Source organism: Eumetopias jubatus, unplaced genomic scaffold (genome assembly GCF_037043125.1).
Source record: "Eumetopias jubatus isolate StellerSeaLion01/CBP00866 unplaced genomic scaffold, mEumJub1_p1.0 scaffold_4, whole genome shotgun sequence".
In the NCBI taxonomy this organism is placed as follows: domain Eukaryota; kingdom Metazoa; phylum Chordata; class Mammalia; order Carnivora; family Otariidae; genus Eumetopias; species Eumetopias jubatus.
This window is the reverse complement of record NW_028274810.1, coordinates 27,329,701-27,344,621: the sequence shown is the minus strand read 5'-3', so window position 1 is coordinate 27,344,621 and position 14,921 is coordinate 27,329,701. Positions and strand designations below refer to the sequence as shown.

The 14,921-nt window shown below is 45.7% G+C and overlaps 1 protein-coding gene across 7 annotated transcripts in view; it reads left to right on the top strand.

Annotated features, from left to right (window-relative positions):
* The window catches only part of TLCD4 (TLC domain containing 4), a 98,013-nt gene that overhangs the window by 30,626 nt on the left and 52,466 nt on the right, over window positions 1-14,921 (top strand). Inside the window, exon 1 of one of the 7 annotated variants that reach the window (XM_028102034.2) lies at window positions 2,171-2,452. The exons of the other annotated variants lie outside the window; for them this stretch is intronic. The gene's annotated coding sequence lies outside the window, so the exon portion shown is untranslated. Of the gene's footprint in view, window positions 1-2,170; window positions 2,453-14,921 lie in introns of those variants that run through there. 7 annotated transcript variants of the gene reach the window in all.

Genomic DNA, 14,921 nt, shown 5'->3' with positions numbered 1-14,921 from the left:
TAGTTGTTGAGGCACTATATTGCTCACCTGAAATTAATATAGCACTGTATGTTAATCATAGTGGAATTAAAAAAAACTCAACACACAGAAAAAAGGTACATAGAGAGGAACAAATATAATAAACCATATGCTTGTCTAGAGCATATGCAAAACATTTTTTTATCAGGAAAATTTGCCTCAAAAATTTTTGTATTTTTTCTCTTTTTAAAGAAACATAAATAATTTTCATTTCTCTGAACTGTTTCAGTGAACAAATGTATAAGGAGTGCAGTTCAGCTTTGATACCTCACAGTTCACAAGCAGAAAAACTTAAGACAGTAAAGAACGGAATTTGGGGGAACTGTCCTTGGAAAGAGAGGATTGGTAAAACAAAGTTAAGAATAATTAGAGACTTAAATGTGAATAATGAAATGAATATTTTTAAAGAAATTAAGCTGCATTACAATTTTGAAGAAAAATAATGCAATTTATAGAGTTTTCTACCTCCTAAGGTCATTGAGTTTTGATTAGTTTAAAAGTTTCAAAATTCTGCTGTTTACTGAATTCCTTTCCTTATCTCAGGCCTTGTCCTTGATGTATTCACTTACATGCTGTGTATAATCTCGCAACAATCCTGCAGCTTTGGTGGTGCATTTGTAGAGGCCTGACATGAAGGAATATAGTGGGACATAGAGTATAGAGTGGATTTTTTTTGTGGGTTTACTTGGCTTTGGCTGCTGCTGTGGGTGTTAAGAAAATATGCATATTAAACATATAATGATGGTGCATTTATCAAGAAAAAACAGAGCAACTATCAGCCACTGGAGACAAGCAGAGGGGAGGATCTGGAGGTGATACCTTGAGGCAGAGTCCCCAGAGGACATGTGGAATCTGTACATGTAGGGCTTACTCCACAGGTGTGCACGCACAAACAGCCTGCCTCTGTAGCGTTATGATCTAGCACACGAATGCTTAAGGCAGGTGTGGGGCAAACCGAAGTTGTTGAGGACTGTGTGAAGCAAGTATGATGGGACGGGTTGGTGGTCAAGGGGCACTCCTGAGAATCTTGGGTACAAAAAGGAGATATGCACTGGGGGCCTGCAGGATCTTCTGCCCTGCTTGACTGCAGGCAGGCTGCCATCCCTGTAGGGGAAAATAGGTTCTGTCTTTCTAGGTCAGTCTGAGGTACATTTGCCAAGACTGGGGTCTTCAGGGGTAACTATGAATTATTATCCCCATTTTATAGATGAAGAAATTGAACCTCAGTGAGGTTCGGTTAGCTAACGTGTATTTGTGTGCATGTAAATATTAGGTAAAACATATTAGCTCCACTGATAGGCGTTTCTTAAAAATAACTGCCCTACATTATTAAGGTGGTGCCTACTAATTAACATAAGAACCCACCTCTTTCCAAAAAAAGTATTTGTGATTACTTTTCGCAAATTGTAACAGCCTAAATATACCTCTTCATTGTTTTATTCAAAACAATTCCATCATGTTAATGCAGAACATTTGCAGGTTTTTGAGGCTGTACTTAGCAGGTCAGAAGAGCTACTATTGAATGGCAAACTTTGTGCATTGGGCGACTTGGAATTCTCTGCCAGCACCAAAAATCAAATCCTATTTCCCCACCCTGACAGCAGAGGGGCTCCGGGCGTTATATGTAGGTGGAGTGCTAGTGCACTCTAGGGTGTTTTTCAGGGATCCGGAGGAGGCTGCTGCAAGAGAACGGGCCTCTTTCACACACGCCCCCTACCCAGTTTGGACTGCACCTGCAACCCCTAGCAAGAACGGGGCGGACTTGGCTTTGGCCAAGTCAGACGTGGCATGAAAAATCTGCAATTGCCTTTTCACCTTTCTGTTAATATAAATTCATAATCTGAAAAGAATTTCGGTTACGTGGCGAGCCCAGGTATTGGCCGCTGCGGAGGCGGACTCGGACCGTTCCCCTCACTTGCAGCTTTGCTCCCTGCTTTGCGAAGCGGAGGAGCCGCACGCCCTGTCCCTGGCGAGGTGTGTTCTTCCAGGATCCCACCGCAGCCCGCCTTGTGGGTTCCCGTTTCTGAGCCCTTTCCGGGACCCCAGTCCCAGCACGCGAAGGTCGGCCCTACAGCTGGCCTCGGGGCCCCGCCCACTTTGGCCGCGGGTCGCAGCCGCCGCGAGCCGGAGCGGGAGCCGGTGCCGGAGCCCAAGCGGCCGCGGCCCCTTTAAGGAGCCGCTCTGCGGTAACCCGAACCCGCAGTCCGGGCGGGCGCGGCGGCCGCGGCGGTAGCTGTAGTCTCTGTGACTGCTCTTCCCAGCGGCCCGGGGCCCCGCGGCTCCCCTGGCTCCCGCCGAGCATCTTGCGGGGCGACTCTGGCCGGCGCCAGCTCTCAGGCCGGGCCGGATGACCAGGCTTCTGTAACCACCCGTCGCCCTCCCCGGCCCGGTGCAGCCGCCGCCCGCGTGCGAGTCGCCCCGGGACCCGGCACAGGTGACGCTGTTTGAAGGGGGTTCGGGGGGAAAAGGGCGGGCTCGCTTTTGCGCCGCGGTTCCCCCGTGCCGCCGAGCACAGCCCTCGGGCAGGGGCGCCGCGGCTTCCCGCCCCCGGCCTAGCGCGGCCGCGGGCTCCGGCGCCCGGAGCTGGGTGGGCGTCCCGAGCGCGGGAGGCGGCCAGGGGCGCCGGGGCGGGCTGCAGCAGGTGTGTGCGGCCGCGCAGCATCCTCCCGGCCCCGCGGGCTCCTGCGCCGCTTGCGGCGCTGACTGTGTCCCGGGGCCCGGGGCCCCGCGCCGCCCGTACGCCCGGTGTTCCACTCGCGCCCCCAGGTGCGCGATTCGTGCTGCTGGGTCTGCCCGGGGAGCCTCCCGGGTCTCAGCTCAAAGGGGTGGGTGCGTGGGGCAGCCAGGGAAAGCTTTCTTGTCAGAGGCCGGTACACAATCAGGTGCATCAAGTGGGTAAGTCTCCCCCTCTCCGACCTCCCCCCAACTAAATAAAACAAGACGCTTTTATTCACCCTTGTAGTTCTCAAGTGCGTCCCATTTTTAGCCACCTCATGCTGAAGAGACTAGTAGGAAAGGGACTGGGCTCTATTTACAGCTCTACCATTGTAACCCCACCAAGTTTATTAAACCGAGAACCTCGGTTTACCCAGCCATGAAATGGGATCCGTAACGCGCGCATTTTGCTACAGCCCCAAGAGGGTGGGAAAACCTCTCTGAAAGTACTTTGAGTTGTCGAAGTTCATTAAAGGGTCACCGTTGCTGGCCAGTATTTTTTTTTCTCCGTTGTATACATGTGAGTGTTAATGTAGCACACATTCTTATGTGAAATGATAAAATTGTTCCTAAAGACTGATGTTTGACAGTGTTTAAATGAATCCGATACCCGTTTGAGAACAAGATGGGAGAGTTTGTGTGGATATTAGGGGTTGATGTGTGAAGCTGGAAACAAGCCGTCATTTTAGTAAAATCTTCACTCAGTGGTAAATGAAGTTGGGAAAAATCGATCTTGGACTGTGTGTGTTGAGCGAGATACTGCTGTGTGAGCACATGGTATAGGTTGCAAAGCCGCTCATCTTTATGTAGCCGGTTAAGGTAATGTGACAGAGTATCTCAGTTCCCCTCTAAGTGGGAAGTAGAGAATTTTTTTTCCCTGTGTTAATCTTTTTGTTAAATTGTAGGGATGGCGCTAAGTTAGAAAAGTGGACTCCTGCCATGCTAGACAATTGGAAAGAATGGCTCCGGGAATGGTGGACTTCAGCTGACTTGCCACCTCCCCACTCCTGTGCCATCAGATGATCCAGAAAAATATTTACAGAGTGCTTCTTTCCTTTCTACCCCGCAACTCCTTTTGCCACCAAACCTCCGTCCAGCGCTGGAATCCTTACTGTGTGATCTTGTACAAATTTTACCTGTCTGGAGCTGGGCACCTGGCATTCAGCGGTTCAGGCAGTCATAATTCTTTACTCTATGAGCTTTCTGTTCCTATTCCTTTAACTCTAAGCCTCTGACTTTGTTGGAAAGAATCATGGCTCTTTTCAACTAAAGCTGTGTGCTTGGAGGTGCCTAGGAATGGCAGGGGTCAAGGGCCAAAGCTAACCCAAAGAAGCTGGGTCTTCTCAGTAGACCCTGGAGTATGGCTGCAAGAGGTGGCCTCTCTTTTCCTTCCTTCTCCGAAATCTCCGTCGGAGAGAGACTGATTTGATCACCAAGGTAAACAGAGGCCTTGGGAGCAGGAGTTACCAGAGACCTGATTCCGTGCTAGGTGGATGAAAAGCGTTCCCAGCAAAGGAGTAGGGAGGAGGACATGGTGACTTCGGAGGTTTGGAGGGCCTGCCTAATAATGGGGCAACCAGAGAGGTAGTGAAGGAGCCCTGTATGCCCCACTAGGAAGTGGGACAGGGGTTGGGTTGCGGAAAGGGACTAGTAGTGGAGCTTCCAGGCCAGTTCTGGAATGTGCCCTAGATAAGACCTCCCCTTCTCTCTAGTTCCCTCAGAGCGTGTTTCTTGCCCTTCTGAGTCTAGGGCAGCTCTCTCCTCCCCGGGCCTCTCTAAAAGAGGCCCACCCTGTGTTTATGTCCCACCCTGAAAGCTGGCGTCCCAAATGTGAGGGGAAACCAAGCGGGTTGCAGAAGCAGCCTTTAGACCTCAGAGTCTCGGCCACTCCCTTCTCAGATTAGTGTCCCATATCCTACAGATGAAGGCTCCGTTTAGCTTTGATATCTCTTGGAAGGTTAAAAAGTAGGATAGTCCTTTTGGCTGAAAAAGTAAACGGAACAGTCTACAGGAAGATACAGAAAACGAGTTTTTCTGTGGAGGAAGAGAATGAATTAATTGTCTGGGTGAGAATTGTGGGCGGTTGGACAAGGGAGGGCAGAAGCGGGGGTGGGGTGGAATTGTGCTGGACAGCCTGTGCCCTCGTCCTTGAGAGAGGAAAGGATGCCACCACGCGTGTACAGCCACCTTGCTGTGCTTTCCCTCCTTCCCTTTGCCCTGCAAGAGGAAGAAGGTGGCAATATGGAGGTGGGGTAACCATCTGTTCTTGAGGATGGGAACCAGACTTTAACTCACCACTCGGGCTGAGCTGTATTTACCTGGCACTGGTATCAGGCACTGAATGTATGACACCAGAGAATGCATTCCATCAGGAAAGTGAGGTTAATTTTGTAAGAAAACCCAAGGCATTGTGCAAGTGACTTTGGTGGTGTTTTTTCTTGTTGGAGATGAAAGGTAGCATACAAAGAAGCGGAGTCCTACTGCTCTGAGGTTTGTTATTCATAGTGAGACAGTTGGATGTTCTGCAAGCAGATCCCAGACCTGAAAAGAAGGCAGGAATAGCAAAGGATTTTTTCTTTTCTCAAAACATTAGTCTGTTCAAGGAGAAGGCAGTCCTTTGGATACATGAGAAGGAGCTTGTGAATCATTGTAAAAGGCCAAGGTTTGTGAGAACAGCGGGTGAAGAAGACAGCTGGAAGTCTGTTCAGAGCTTGCGCCAGCATGAGGAAGGGAGTTGCAGAGCAGTGGGACCGAGAGCGAGGGGGTAGTCTGACTAAGGGGACAAAGGCTTGTCTAAAGCAGTGTTTCAAACGTCTTTGGATTGTACAACACAGTACGAAATGGGTTTTTGCACCGTGACCCAGGACATAAGTTAAAGTACATCTGAAATCCTTTTCATGAAACAATATGTACCCTTACTGTGTACAGTGTTCTGTTTTCTGTTTCTGTGCTTTCTGTTCCTATTCAGTGTTCTCAAAAATCCTCATTTGTTAGTGGATCAGAGTCCACTGTTTGGAACTCATTTGCCTAATGGATAAACAGGTCACATTCAGGTTGGAGATGCTGGAGGGGAACATAGAATTGACTGGGAAATCTGGACCCCTGTGGGTGGGGACAGGAGGGAGTGTGGGAACTTGTCTGGTGTCACATGGGTGCAGGACTCACGTTAGTGAAGGCAGCTGGACGGACAGGTGCAAAGAGGGAACTTCCTCCTACCGGTTCTGTTCACTTCAAAGCAGAATAGTTGGCTTTGAGGAAAAAGGAAGCGTGGAAGGAGTAAACTTGGATTTGAAAACAGTGTCTTTAGAGCAGATTTTTCTCTGTAGGTTAAAGAGGACAAGTGAATCCAGAACACATTGGCTGGTGGAATTAGGCCATGTCCACTTTTGTCAGCTGGATGGGGAACAGAGGGGCTCATAGTGCAGTGTGTGGGGCTCATAACTCCCCTTATAGCTTTGAGAAGTTCTTATAGAAGTGGATGGGTTGTGTTGTTGCAAAACCCCATTGCTGATGAAACTCATTAGGAAATTAGCTGTCTTACAGAGAACTGGAAACGTATTCTCCTTACCCTGTGTAAAAGGGTTAGATTATCAAAGCTTCCTTAGATGTCTTTTTTCACCATCAGACTGGAATCCTTATTCATAGTCTTGGGGATCGCCAAAAAAGCTTCTTGGGGAAATAGGTGAGGCAGCATCCTTGAGCTAATTTCTAGTAACCATGCCCTGGAGTTAATCAAGGGCAGAGTTTATCTGCATGCCTTTGATTGCCTTTTCATAACAATTAACCCCTGACACATACACCTGGCACCGTCACCAGTGAGCAGGTACAACAAAGCGTGGAGGGCAGTGTGCACAGGTGTTAGTTCACTGGTGTTGCTTGTTTACTTGCTTGTGTTTATCATCCACATTCTGCCTGGTCAGATCCTCCCTTTGACCCATCCTTGGTTTGTTTGACTTTCTTACCTTAGGTGAGATGTTCTCAGTGCTTCACGTTCCTTCTCCTCGGCTGTCCTGTACATATCTAGTGCTTTCTCTGATGTTATCTCTGAGCTTCGGGCTTACCGGGGTCCGCTTGACCATTCCAGTAGAATCCGGTGTTGGGATCCTGCCTGTGCTGTGCTGGTGTCCACGGCATCCTGCCGTGGCCACCTGAGAAATAACTGTCCATTGATGGGTTTATACATTGGTTTTGATTTGGGATTTTTTACATTTTGGGGACATGGAGAATCTGTCTTGGTCAAGTTAATTTAATTCGTTTTCTCCAGTTAGGCTTAAAAAAAAACACCTTCCAGAAGTACATTTTGAAGGCCTAGAAAACTTCTCCCTATTTGTTAGGTATTTATTGAGTGGAATGGGGGAAGAAGGAATTCTCATTTGGTGAAAAATTTAGAACAATTAAACCCTCCCCCTTTAAAGTGTTAACATTTTAGGGACATAATTCCCCAAACTAGTCTTGCTCAGTTAATGTGTTTTGCTCTAATACATGTAAGAAAACATTGAGACACTTAAGAATTTAAATGTTTTATAATTTGTTATATGCTGTTTTAAGGACTTGTAAAGATTAGCTGTGTTCTGATTGAGAAAATTTTTTTGCCTTTTCATATTTTAAAAACCTGTACATATGTCACTAAACAGATCAATTTCTTCCCTGCTTTGTGGAGGAATCCATGGCAGGATGAAGGTTCTAAGGAAGGGAGGCCAAGTTGCTCTTAGGGAAGGCCTTGCCACGGAACAAAGACCGCTTGTTTGGAGGATCCCAGCTTATTATCTCCCCACCAAACCCTTGAGACAGTAGACATTTTGAGGATTCAAGAATGCTTTATAACCTGAAGTCTCTACATGTTTTTTTTCAGCGTTTTTTGTTTCTTAATTACAAAAGTGGAACTTTCTTGTTACAAATAACATGAAGAAAAACCATGAAAACAACCAATACTCAAGAGAATGACAGTTCACTTCTTCCCCTTTCTCCGGCTACCATTTCCCCTGATTTCACTTCCAAATATAGCCAGTTAGCAGTTTGGGGGTATAGCCCTTCTTCTGTACAAATGCCAAAAAAGGCAGTTAGGTATTTATGAAAAATGTATTATTTCACTGCCTGCTCTTTTTTTTTCACCCCATAGTGTGTGATGGGTGAATGCCCTTCTGTCTCATCTTGTTTATTCAAATGTCTGTATAGCCTATGAGAGTGTGACTGCACCAGCATATGTAATCATTCCCCTATCAGTGGCCCTGAGAGTTGCTTCTAATGTTGTAGTAAACACCCATCTGCCTGCCTCCTTTGACACATTCATGTTTTGAGAATAAAAGATAAAGTCATCAGCTATACTGCTTATTTTATAATTCAGTTAACATAGTGCTATCAAAATTTACTTATTCTACCATTTAATTCTCCAGATATTCATTCAGCAGTAAAAGGATAGCACTGGACACTATACAGATTTCATAGTGGGGCAGCGCACAGCCCTTGCTGACAAGAGCTCACCATCTGGAGTAGGAGAACTAGGCATGATGATATAATATCTTTAGTTTTATTTATACCCTACCTGAATCCAAAAGTGATTTGGGATGGCTTACAAAGATGCATACAGTAGGACAAGTTACAGCAAATTTAGGATGAGAAAGAAAAATAAGCCAAAGGAAAATAAGATGGGGTTATGACCGAGGTTGGTTAGTGTACTTTGAAGTTCTGGTTGCAAGCGTTCCAGCAGCATAAGGGAAGAGGCAAGGAGTCCACAACGAGCTTCAGGGTGTCCCGAAGAGAAACCAAATTGGAGAAATCCATCTATTCTTGATTCTAGGAGGTGAGAGGAATTTCTCCTTCAGATTTTCAGGCAGAGAACACTGCGTTTGCAATGGCCAGCATTCTCAACGACGTACCCAGTGTTGTACAGCAAAACTAGCGATCTTGCCTTATGATGCCATTTCGTACCATGTTCTTCAGTGCTAGTCAGGGGTATCATGCCTTGGCAGTCCTCAGTGAAAGGTCATTAGGGTGAGGGGGAAGTTCATGGGTTTAATCCACAGAGAGCTTTTAAGAGGACAGATGAAAACAGCAATCTGGTATTGTTCTTAGACAATTTCTTTTTCTATAAGGTAGTACAGAATATATCATTTTAGTAGAATTTCTATGAGTAGAACCCACTTGCCCAGGATTTCTAGGCTAGCAACTTACAAAGCAAGAAGTGAGGATGTTTGCTTATTTTTTTTTAAAGTTTTTATTTAAATTCCAGTTACCATACAGTGTCATACTAGTTTCAGGTGTACAGTGTAGTGATTCAACACTTCCATACATCAGCTGGCCCTTGTCACGACAGGTGCACTCCTCAGTTCCCCTTTCCACCCATTTCACCCATCCCCTCAGCCACCTCCAAGAAGTGAGGATGTTTACATGGCATTAATGTATCAGAACTGTAACAACGAATGAAAACACACATGCACAAGTCTGTAGTTGGGCCCTGCAGGAAGGATGGTATGTGTTCACATTGATGAGCTCCACCAGTGAGAAAGGCTCCGAGCCACCATTCCAAGAAATCTTGAGAGCATCTCCGAGCTCTCCGTTATTACCAGGTTGTAACATAGGAGAGTGTCAGCAGGACTCCGAGATCTACAGGTTGGGGCAGTGTGGCCTGTTTTGTGAAGCTGGGAAAGTTCAAGTCTCATGAGCCACCTGGGTCTCTGTTTCCATGGCCACATTCACTCAAGTCTTAACCTCGGAGCATTGTCCCAGAACAGTTCTTTATTCCCAAGTCTGAGGGTCAAGCTGAGGTACTTTTACAGGACCTACCCTGAATTTAAACTTGAGGTTTGTAGTAAATGTTAACCTTGAGGTCACCCAAAGCTTCATGTGATTGTTTTGCACATCACCTCATAGCCTGAGAAACAGTTCAGGGAAAAATGTCACTGTGTTCAGATTTTTTTGGCTGCCTGACAAGTGTCAAACAGATATCATCAGGCTGGTAAATATCATGTTTATTGAGAAACAGTGCAGTTGGCAAAGGCAATCTTACGGGAAGATATCAGAAGAGAAGAGAAACCACTCTCAGTGTACCTTGGTAGGGTTTTAAGTGGCCCTTATGGAACAGCATGAAAGGTCACAGAGAGAATTTAGAAACTCCTTGGCTTCTTCTCATTTAAGCTACCATATCTCCCAATCAGATCAGAAGTGTAGACAAGCTGCAGGGCCCCTAGGCCGTAGGTTAAAAGAAGGGGGAAATGATCACATTGCTTCGGATACCGAACATCCTATCCCTCTGTGACTTGGTACCATTTGAGAGATGGGTGTAACCTTGCTTGGTTAGGAAAAGGTGGTGATAACAAGTGCTATCCTTTATTGAGTCATGTGTTGATGTACTCCTGAATAACCACCCCCAAACCTAGTGGCTTAAAACAATGATTTTTTATTTCTCAGAATTCTGTGTGTGGCTGGGCAGTTACCCTGCTGGTGATAGGCTCGTTCATATGGCTGCATTCAGCTGGAGGGTGCACTGGGCTGGAAGATGGGAGTGGGCTTTCCATCGTGGCTGGTGGCTTGTACTGAGTGCTGTCTGTCCGCTGGGCATCTCAGTTCTCTAGGTGATCTCTCGTGCTCCAGTAGACTAGAGCTGTTTCTTTCAGGTGTAGAGCAACGCTCAAGCAAGCAAAAGCGTGTTGCTAGGTCTTCTGAGGCCCACTGTGAGGCTCCAGGACCCTCACAGCCTCTCTCCTACTCATCACTTGTCAGCAGGTGGCAAGGCCAGCCCAGATTCCTGGGAGCAGGCGCATAGACTCCACCTCTGGGTGACAGGAGTGGCAATGTCACAGTAGCAAGGAATTACCACAAGTGGCTACATGTGCCAAGCCCTGCGTTTGGTGCATTTAATTCATCTCACTCAAGCCAGACAACCGTCTTGCAACATAGGCATTCTTATCCCCTTTCATAGGACTTGTAAGACAGAAAGGTCATACTCTTCTTGCCCGTGACCACTTGACAAATCCTGGGAGCAGGATTTGATTCTAGGTTTCTCTGTAGTTGAATGGAATGCATTTTAAGACTGAACAGGTGAGAGAAATTTGCTGAATTGTTTTTTCAGTCTTTTAACCTATTCAGTGCTATTTGAAATCATGGGCTGGTACCAGTGGAGAGCAGGCAAAAAGAGAGAGACGTGGAAGGCAGGCAGGCTTGTCCTGTTTCAGGCACTTCCTGCATCCCCGGGACTATCTCAGGGGTCATCAGGTCGACAGTTCAAGGGTGAGAAGGACCTCCCTGTCTCCGTAGGTTCTGATTTCCCAGCTTGCTCGGCGGTGATTCCTTTAGAGAAAAAACAAAACATATTTGGAAAAATCTTGCTCTGTCCAGCTTTTCCTTGATTTCACAGTGTTGGCAGAAAGCCAAGAGATGTCCCAAGCCAAGAGGCTTCTTCCAGGAAGGGAATTGCAGGGAAGTAAGGACATCGGAGGTTGGGTAGAGGTTGGCTGCAGAACCTCGTTCCTCTTCCCAAATCCCCCGGGTGACACAGTGCCATCTGGCCTCTGCGTCAGCTGTCGGGCTCCTCACTAACCTCTTCGGAGGCTTGGGGAGTGTGTTGTGTTTGAAATGTTGATTTCCTTAAAGATGGGCCCTCAAATTGTACACGCTTCCAACCGCCTATTATTTGTGTCAAGTACTATATGTGTATGATCTTCCAAATACTATTGTCTCCTGGCTTAAGGCATTCTGATTTAACCAAAATCCAGTGGCTGTCATTGGCACTCTTAGGTTTGCAAAACACAAACTTCTTTAGGAAAGTTTTAAGTGGGGTGAGATGCTAGGAAACGTTTACAAAGTCAATAAAATGTGCTCTCTGTACTCTGAGCCTTAAGGTCCTAGAAAATGGACTGAATTTCTAAGGGGAGAATTATCGGTGCGTTGGGGGTCAGGTGCCAGCAGAGCAGTGGGGAGAGCGGGGGAAGGTGGCCTTTTCCCACCGCCACTCCCTTGCAGCCACACCTCTTGGTAGGCATTATAAAAACAAATCCCGTATCAGAGAGTCATTTCATGTAAAATGAAATAAAAAAATGTAAATAAGACAGAAAATCTTAAAAAGTTGACACAGCACAGATTAACGGTATTAAATTAAATTTTATTTATTTTTAAGTTAGTAGCCAGAACGTGTAAAAAGTGTAAATAAAACATAAGCTAGGAAAATAAGAATAAATGTTTTATTAAAACCCTAATTAAAGGGGCGCCTGGGTGCCTCAGTCGTTAAGCGTCTGCCTTCGGCTCAGGTCATGATCCCAGATCCTGGGATCAAGCCCTGCATGGGCTGGAAGCCTGCTTCTCCCTCTCCCGCTCCCCCTGCTTGTGTTCCCTCTCTCGCTGCATCTCTGTCTGTCAAATAAATAAATAAAATCTCTTAAAAAAAAAAAATCCCAATTAAAAATACCTGTAATAGAAGGGAGACCTGATCAAGTGCTATGGGAAACCAAGGAGAGAAATTATTTCTTGAAAGAGCAGGAATTCTCAGGGAGAGCTTAAGGAGCTGGGATAATGCTTCCCCCCACCTAACACACACACTGTGCCAGAATGTCTTGGTGGGGAGTCTGGGCTGTGTGAAAAAATACCAATCCCTCCGCCCTCCCCCCCCCCCCGACACACACACACACACACACCCACCCACCCACCCACCCACCCACCACCACCACCACCAAACTGTAAAAGGGAAGACTACAGAATCGTCTTGACTAGTTGGAATAAGAATATATATGGAGAAGGTATTGTGTACATGTGAGAGGGGGAGGGAGAAGCTCTGGGATATGAACATTTGAAAAACACTGGATGAGAGGGACCAGAGAAGGATCTTGAAGGCATTTAGCATAGGATGTAAGGAGACAGATCCATGGCAATGTGAATTAGCTGTTACAACAGTTCTCTGAGTTGTGGCAAGATGGGGCCACCCCACAGTCGCTGAGTGGGTTCCTCAAACAGCGCCAGTTTGGGGAACAGAATTTCAGCCTCCCTCCTGTTCATACATGCCATGATTGTAATTATTACATAGGATGGTGGGGAAAATAAAGACCAGTTAGAAATGTATGAATATGTAACCTTAAATATTTTATTTTTTATCATTAAAATGATTTATAATCCAAAAAAATTGTTTCAGGGAGGTGTCCCTTGCATTGCCAGGGTGTGTAACAGACAGAATCAAACAGTGTCTCTTCAACTTGAATTCTGTTATGTGCTCTTGGAAGAAAAAGGAGTGAAGGAATGGGAAAAATATAAAGGATTCCCTTAGTGACAGGGAGGAACGAGAAATCCTTGCTATCATCATGAGCAGTTCCTTGTTAAACCTTAAGTAACATCATATCTGTGAGAAAGGGAGTGTGATTTAATCATAGTAATATAGGGTTCCGTAGCCTTGCCTGGTTTAGTCTTCCCATTGCTTCTGTTTAAAAAGCAGTGCCATGAATATTGGAGGATTTATGGAAGTTGACTTTTACGTAGCTGGCTTCCCGTAGACTTTCACATTAGTGCTGATGGTTCTTTTTTTTTTTTTTAAAGATTTTATTTATTTATTTGAGAGCGAGAGAATGAGAGATAGAGAGCACGAGAGGGAAGAAAGTCAGAGGGAGAAGCCGACTCCCTGCTGAGCAGGAATCTCGATGTGGGACTCGATCCCGGGACTCCAGGATCATGACCTGAGCCGAAGGCAGTCGCTTAACCAACTGAGCCACCCAGGCGCCCCAGTGCTAATGGTTCTTGAACTTGATGCGCAGAAAAGGAAAAGAGGTGGAATGTTTTCTGCACATAATCTTCCTGACTTTTTCATATAGCTCTCAATACAGAATTAAAATAATAGTAATGACAATAAAACCCAAAAACTATAATGGTAGTTAGTTGAGAGCTCTGTACATATTTGATTAGATGTTTAATGGTTTTCACATGAATAAAAAGATAAGAGTGGGTAGTGTGATAGTTATCCTTTACTGAGGGGGGGTTTTATTGTCTCTGGTTAATTATTGATGTTTCATGAGCATTTAACAGTTAATTGCAGTGTACCACCCATATGAAAATGCAAACAAAACCCAGAATGGGGGCGCCTGGGTGGCTCAGTCGGTTAAGCGTCTGCCTTCGGCTCGGGTCATGATCCTGGGGTCCTGGGATTGAGTCCCATATCAGACTCCCTGCTCAGGGGAGAGCCTGCTTTTCCCTCTGCCTCTGATCCTCCCCCCACCCCCTTCCTGGCTCTCTCTCAAATAAGTAAAATCTTAAAAAACAAAAACAACAAAAACAAAAAACCTCAAAACCTAGAATGATTGGGTGAGGTGCAGGTGTGACTTTTTTGATAGGGTTGTTTGTTTGGTTTGGTAGATATTTTCTGCAGTGTGTGTTCATTTAGAAATAGCTTTCAGTTTGCAAATAGAGACTTTTAAAACACTTGAAAATGTTAGACCTACTGATGTAGCTAAATCAATAAATAACTACTTATGTAGTTGATAAGAGTATGAAAATACAGTGCAGATTGTAATTATTATGAAACCTTTGAACACATACCATTTGTTATAAGGAGTTTGGGATGGAGAAACCATATATGCTGCTGCTATGATCTAAATGTTTGTGTCCCGCCGCCCCCCCCACCCCGCCCTGCAAATTCATATATTGAAATCCAACCCCCAGAGGTGGTGGTAGCAGCAGATAGGGCCTTGGGAAGTGATTAGGTCATGAGGATAGAGCCCTCAGGAGTGGGATTAGAGCTCTTGTAGGAGACCCCACTGAGCTGTCTTGCCCCTTCTGCCATGTGAATTCTATGACCTGGAAGAGGGCCCTCACCAAACCATGCCCCTGGTACCCTGATCTCAGACTTTCAGCTTCCAGAACTGTGCGCAACAATAAATTTCTGATGTTTATAAGCCACCCAGTCTGTGGTATTTTGTTAGAGCAATACAGATGGACAAAAACACGTATTCAATATTAGTTCACTTTATAATATTGGTCAGTATTCCTTGCTCTTGGACATTTGAGGTGAGGATCCTTTTGAAGTAAATATGTTTTCATGCTATAATACAAGGGTTGTCAGTTTAGAGTATTCTTTTTTCCAGTATTCTGACTATACTGCAAAATGAGGGACCTCTTGCTGAACAGATACTAGCAGAATGGAAAGCCCATGTGAGAATATGAATGCCTGTTACCATCATTTTGTTTAATAAACATGTATTGAGCACATGCTGTGCGGC